Below are 7465 nucleotides of genomic sequence, written 5' to 3' on the forward strand. Positions count from 1 at the left end.
TTTGTCCACGGGTTCCATGGTGGCCCCACATGGGTTTGCCCAGGTAATTTAAATGGGTGCTGACTGGGTTTTGAGTGGGGCCCAGATGGGTAACTTACATGAGGCCCATCTGGGCCCCACTTGGGAGCTTTCATTAATTTTTACCTGGGCCCCAACTGGGTCTAAACTGGGCTAGAATATGGGTACCAAGTGGGTTTGTCCACGGGTTCCATGGTGGCCCCATATGGGTTTGCCCAGGTAGATTTAAATGGGTGCTGACTGGGTTTTGAGTGGGGCCCAGATGGGTAACTTACATGAGGCCCATCTGGGCCCCACTTGGGAGCTTTCATTAATTTTTACCTGGGCCCCAACTGGGTCTAAACTGGGCTAGAATATGGGTACCAAGTGGGTTTGTCCACGGGTTCCATGGTGGCCCCACATGGGTTTGCCCAGGTAATTTAAATGGGTGCTGACTGGGTTTTGAGTGGGGCCCAGATGGGTAACTTACATGAGGCCCATCTGGGCCCCACTTGGGAGCTTTCATTAATTTTTACCTGGGCCCCAACTGGGTCTAAACTGGGCTAGAATATGGGCACCAAGTGGGTTTGTCCACGGGTTCCATGGTGGCCCCACATGGGTTTGCCCAGGTAGATTTAAATGGGTGCTGACTGGGTTTTCAGTGGGGCCCAGATGGGTAACTTACATGAGGCCCATCTTGGCCCCACTTGGGAGCTTTCATTTTTACCTGGGCCCCAACTGGGTCTAAACTGGGCTAGAATATGGGTACCAAGTGGGTTTGTCCACGGGTTCCATGGTGGCCCCACATGGGTTTGCCCAGGTAGATTTAAATGGGTGCTGACTGGGTTTTCAGTGGGGCCCAGATGCCTCATTCCAGTAGGAACAATGGGGTCTTTCTCACCTAACCTGAAAGTGAATTACATTAATAGATATACAATCTTAATCAACAAACCAAAGTATTAAAATGCTTTAGCACAAAACCTGCATTAAAGAAAAAGAGATGAAAAATGTCTTTTGGTCAAGGTTTTTATTTGGTAATTTAAAATATTCAGTTTTTTTAACTCGTCAATTATAAGAGCTTTATTGACACAGAGCAAATGATGCCACAAGAAATGCACTGGCAAAAGAAATCTACAAAATTATTCATATGGCAGATTTGAAAATAACAGAAACTAGTTTAATATAACAAATGTATAAACATAGATCTATATGTAGATATATAATTATCTATATAACTAGATTTCTAGCTATGTAAATATATATTTATCTCTATATATATAGATCTATATATCTAGTTATATTTCTAAATAACTATATCTTGTTATCTAGATAACTATGCATCTAGTTATGTAAATATGTAGATACATAAATGTATATAGATCTATATCTAGATATGCAACTATATAGATAGATCTGTACATCTATATATAAATACATATAAATATATATCAACACACACACACACACACACACCTACATAGCTCTTTCACACTACATTTTTGTCAAATATTTTTAATAACCTATATGCCACACTTGAAAGCTCTCATACATCATTGTAACTGTCCATCTTGGAACCTGCCCACCTGAGTCTGAGCTGGCTGCCTCCCTAGTCGCTCTAACTTTTCTATTTCCACCTCTGTCCGGGGCTCCAGTAACCCACTTCGAGTGCCTTTTCCGTATCTTTGTGTGATTCCGTGGATGGATCCATTTCTTTTAAGTGCCCCTAAAAAACAAGCAAAGGTAGAAATTGCATTAGTGTTTTACTTTTAGTACAATGTAACATTAATGAAATGTGCATCTCTTCCCCTTCAAGGGGCAGAAATGCTTGCAGGGATCTGCCAAAATCAAAGCACTCTGGAGTCATTATTATTATGTACATAGAGGTGTGCAGATCGATCAGCAATCATAAGCGGTTAATTTCCGTGAAAATGTGTTTGATTGGTGATCGCTGATCACGGCCTCTTGTTGCAGATCACCTGTATCTCATTCGCAGCCTGCATGTGCAGCTGATCTACTCTTTCCGTCACACTGCGCAGACTTTTTAATTTTGCCAGATAACATGTTATCATTTATACCTAAAGTGAAAAAATAACAGCCAATCCAGATGATCGGCAGAGATGAGCCCCATGGGTGATCGGTATCAGAATTGGAAGCAAAAAACCTGATCGGAGCATCCCTAGTACACACACTATATTCTTATTGTAAATTTAAAATATATTAATGTATATAAATCAACTACTGACATAAAGGTTCTATCATGGTCTTGTATATTTTGTTAATACTGTTTGAAATGCAAACAATATTACCTTCAAATTTTGTCAGCAATCAAATCTTTAAGTTCTTGAGAGCACAGTGAAAGAATACTATGTGAATTAAACCAAAAATTGAAGTCTCAGTTTTTAATCTTAAGAAAAAAAAAAAAAAAAAGATTACTAAAAATGAACAAAAGGCATAAGACAACCAAAATTAACAAATGTTCAAGAAAAAACGTGAATATAAAAACTGATCTTTACCATACAAAACATCAGAGACGCAGGTCCCGGAACTTGTTTCCTATGTCGGCCAAACAGGTTGAACTGGAGGGCCAATTCAGGGGACATGAGGAATCGCACAGCTTGTTGTACTGCATCATCTAAGGACCCTCCTCCAATTTCTGCAACCATGACAACCTTAAGTATAATGACAATTACAAGACAACATTTTAAAATCAGGACACATGATACATTTAGTTTTTATTAATTGATTTGTTATAAGCTATATATTGTTTCACACATATATAGTTTATAAGCTTACTTTTTATACATGAACAAAATGCCAATTGTTAATGTCTGTATCAATTTAAGTCAATAAATTTTGAAGGATTAGAAGGAAAAAGTAAAGCAAGGAGAACCAAATGGGTAAAAGAACTGAGAGCAGCTCAAATGACAACCAGGGAGACAGAAGATCTAGAGCAGTGGTTCTTAACCTTTTTTGAGGTACCGAACCCCCCAGTTTCATATGCGCATTCACCGAACCCCCCCCCCCTCCTTGCCCCATCCCTGCGCTCCTCCGCAGCACTGATTGGCTAAGCAATGTAACGTGATCCTCCGCAGCAAATGATGGCAAAGCGGCGCATCACGACTTTACACAAGTTTTTTTTCCCTCCGCGGCAGAGGCTCCGCCGAACCCCTGGGGTTCAATCGAACCCAGGTTAAGAACCACTGATCTAGAGTTGTGTGTTACAGAAGTCCCTGTTCCACGTTACCTTCTACGTCGCTTTTCTGGAATATCATTATCTCTTTGAAGATCTGATGTCACTTCTGCCCTTGCAAGCCTTCTTCACGCTTCTCCATAGTAGTCTGTAGAAAATAATTTTTTAAAAAGTATTAAAACATTGGTAAATCTAAAGCTCCCATTTGCATTGACCAAACAAATGGCTAGTTGAGACCTAAACACCCACTTGTCATGTTTTTTGCAGTCAAACGATGACAGAATAAAACGCTTTAAAATGTCACTTACACAATAAAACAAACATGATTTTAAAATATTTACTACTATGCCTTCATTCTATTTACAAAAAAGCTTTTATGCCAAATATACTGAAACCACATGGGCCCCATTTCGTGTTGCCCATTTCTGTCCCATTCTCAGTTAGCCCACAATAATGCTGAATACAGTCTACATTTAGCCCAAATGGGCTGACAATATGGGTCCCATTTTAGGTTAAACATATGGGCCTCCTGTAGTTAGCCCAGACAAAACCCATGCCCATTCATCATTACCTATCTAGCCCATAACGACACGATTCAATGCAGTTTCATGAAGAAAAAAATATAATAATAATTAAAAATGCACAATTAATGGATCCCAGCTATGCATGCTGGCTTAATTGGCTGCGAGAAAGATTGTTAAAAACCCATGTACACAGAATGAAAGCGAAGTAGTTACTCTTTATAAATAATGTAAGTGGTTTTATCGTGTCAAGGTACTTTAAAAGCAACCTCCGCTAGCAACGTAGATTCATTAGTGAACCGATTTTATTCTGCCGCGTTGGCGCTCAAATTTACCGGTGAATGGCGCCGCAGCGTATTTGAAAATGATCTGGCCCAGAACAGTTTGAAATCGCTCTGCATCCAAATATTCTTACCTCAATAATGGCAAATGACTTATTGTGTGTGTTTTAACAATATAAAAAAAATCACCTAAAAGAAAAACAAAAAAAAAGCCAAAAAAAAGAAGAAACAACTAATTAGGTCTTTCGGGGTACTCCGGTCATCCGAACCATTACGAGCAACAAATGTTTTAACTAGCGATTTAAAATCTCTCCCTAAAATTTGATACAATACAGACAAAACAGACAGAAGTGTACTTACAGATTCTTTAGTAGAAGGCCAGCGAACCTGCAGACTCCGCGCCAACGGACTGATGGGACTACGTTTGATTTTGAAACCGCATATCCATCCGCAGTTAACAATTGTACGTTCTCCAAGAAACACGAGATTAATTTTGAGAGTAATACATCGGTTTAACAAATGTAAAACCAATGTAGCACTCACAAATTTTCTCAATAAAAATAAATAAATATAGTCGTCCTTATTCAAATGTGTTTTGGAACTACTTTCTTTAGTGGATGTGTAAAGTATCTACTTCAATTCACCAACCTTTATTGGCAACGGTGCCAGAGAAAAAATGAACAAAAAGGTTAAAAAGATTATTGAAAAAAGATTAAAAGATATAAAAAATAATCATTAATAGAAATGTTTAGTTTTTTTATTTTATTTATGCTGACAACTTGGAAAATGTTTACAGATGAAAAAACAGATGCTAAAAATTTTACTCTTGTCTTTCTCACTTGAGTTTTGTTTGAATTCATTTTCTAAACATTTTGTAATATTTTTCACGATGATCTGATCTGAACTATTTCTCCAAATAAGAATTAAGTCCTTCTGTGAAAAAGCTGCAATGAACACTTTGGATGTCTGAACATCCTATTGATAATAAAATAAAATTAAATTACATTTAAAAAAAGAAGCAAGGACAAAAGTCCACTCTGAACCATTACCTATTTTGAGTGAGCAGCAGAAGATTATGCATATTTAACAGATAATGTCACAAAAATGTTAGGACATCTGGACTGTTCTAGTGTAAAATAATAAAAAGTAAAATGCTAGGACTTCAAAGTGTAGCTTGAACAATACTGAACTGGTTTAAAAAATAAAGCATTGAAGCATATTTTGGTCTTCTGGAACCCTAGTGTAATGTCGGTGTTAGTAAATGAGCCAGACACAGAAATCATGTAGTGAGCATGGTTCAAATACAATACCTCTTTATGACCTCCAAGACGAGGTAACCATCCAAGGAGAGCTTTTCATTTTGTAGAAAGCTTATACAATTGCTTCAACAATTTACCTTTTATCAGCTCCAATACAGGCCAACTGAGTAACAATTTCCTTAGCTAAAGGCCATCAATCTGACATCTCATAATTTTTTTCAAAGTTTTTATAATCTTGCTCTTGCAGCTTTTGCTTTTGACATATAGTAAAAAGTTTAAAAGTGACAGGGTAACCACATTGTCTAATCAGATTTAAAAAAAATTTTCCCATTACCCCACATGAAAAAGGATTTAGGTCTACATTTTCCTGCCCAGGTCTAACCCATGTATGGTCAGCCCATGCTTATGTCATGTGGGTTCAGTGTGGTCAGCCCACATGGGCTTCCCATGTTGGGCCCATGATACTGAAACTACATGGGCCCCACATAGTGTTGCCCATTTTTGCCCCATCCCCAGTTAGCCCACATAAAAAAGGAATGGGGCCTACATACGCATGCCCAGGTCCAACCCATGTACGGTCAGCCCATACTTATCTCATGTGGGTTCAGTGTGGTCAGCCCACATGGGCTTCCCATGTTGGGCCCATGATACTGAAACTACATGGGCCCCACATAGTGTTGCCCATTTTTGCCCCATCCCCAGTTAGCCCACATAAAAATGGAATGGGGCCTACATATGTATGCCCAGGCCCAACCCATGTACAGTCAGCCCGTGCTTATGTCATGTGGGTTCAATGCAGTCAGCCCATATGGGTCCCACATAATGTTGCCCATTTCTGCCCAATCCCCAGTTAGCCCACATAAAATAGGATTAGGGTCTACATTTTCCTGCCCAGGTCCAACCCATGTACGGTCAGCCCATACTTATCTGGTTTCTATGCAGTCAACCAACATGGGCTTCCCATGTTGGGCCCATGATACTGAAACTACATGGGCCCCACATAGTGTTGCCCACTTCTGCCCCATCCCCAGTTAGCCCACATAAAAATGGAATGGGGCCTACATACGCATGCCCAGGTCCAACCCATGTACGGTCAGCCCATACTTATCTCATGTGGGTTCAGTGTGGTCAGCCCACATGGGCTTCCCATGTTGGGCCCGTGATACCGAAACTACATGGGCCCCACATAGTGTTGCCCACTTCTGCCCCATCCCCAGTTAGCCCACGTAAAAATGGAATGGGGCCTACATAGGCATGCCCAGGTCCAACCCATGTACGGTCAGCCCATACTTATCTCATGTGGGTTCAGTGTGGTCAGCCCACATGGGCTTCCCATGTTGGGCCCGTGATACCGAAACTACATGGGCCCCACATAGTGTTGCCCACTTCTGCCCCATCCCCAGTTACCCCACATAAAAAAGGAATGGGGCCTACATAGGCATGCCCAGGTCCAACCCATGTACGGTCAGCCCATACTTATCTCATGTGGGTTCAGTGTGGTCAGCCCAAATGGGCTTCCCATGTTGGGCCCGTGATACCGAAACTACATGGGCCCCACATAGTGTTGCCCACTTCTGCCCCATCCCCAGTTAGCCCACATAAAAAAGGAATGGGGCCTACATAGGCATGCCCAGGTCCAACCCATGTACGGTCAGCCCATACTTATCTCATGTGGGTTCAGTGTGGTCAGCCCACATGGGCTTCCCATGTTGGGCCCGTGATACTGAAACTACATGGGCCCCACATAGTGTTGCCCACTTCTGCCCCATCCCCAGTTAGCCCACATAAAAAAGGAATGGGGCCTACATACGCATGCCCAGGTCCAACCCATGTACGGTCAGCCCATACTTATCTCATGTGGGTTCAGTGTGGTCAGCCCACATGGGCTTCCCATGTTGGGCCCGTGATACCGAAACTACATGGGCCCCACATAGTGTTGCCCACTTCTGCCCCATCCCCAGTTAGCCCACATAAAAAAGGAATGGGGCCTACATACGCATGCCCAGGTCCAACCCATGTACGGTCAGCCCATACTTATCTCATGTGGGTTCAGTGTGGTCAGCCCAAATGGGCTTCCCATGTTGGGCCCGTGATACCGAAACTACATGGGCCCCACATAGTGTTGCCCACTTCTGCCCCATCCCCAGTTAGCCCACATAAAAAAGGAATGGGGCCTACATACGCATGCCCAGGTCCAACCCATGTACGGTCAGCCCA

General features: G+C 41.6%; 1 long non-coding RNA gene across 2 annotated transcripts; it reads right to left on the reverse strand.

Annotated features, from left to right (window-relative positions):
* Nucleotides 1-1493: 1493 nt before the first annotated feature.
* On the reverse strand, nt 1494-4497 carry LOC148156408 (uncharacterized). Of its 2 annotated transcripts, XR_015764623.1 has the most exons (4): nt 4350-4497; nt 3242-3335; nt 2511-2666; nt 1494-1720 (listed from the first exon to the last, which is right to left on the reverse strand). It is a non-coding gene; the product is annotated as an uncharacterized LOC148156408 (long non-coding RNA). The 2 variants fall into 2 exon arrangements; XR_015764622.1 differs by lacking the exon at nt 4350-4497 and having other exon boundaries at nt 3242-4105.
* Nucleotides 4498-7465: the final 2968 nt, after the last annotated feature.

The sequence above is a fragment of the Poecilia mexicana genome, unplaced genomic scaffold (genome assembly GCF_051168715.1).
Source record: "Poecilia mexicana isolate PSO_F unplaced genomic scaffold, ASM5116871v1 scaffold_11, whole genome shotgun sequence".
NCBI classification, from domain to species: domain Eukaryota; kingdom Metazoa; phylum Chordata; class Actinopteri; order Cyprinodontiformes; family Poeciliidae; genus Poecilia; species Poecilia mexicana.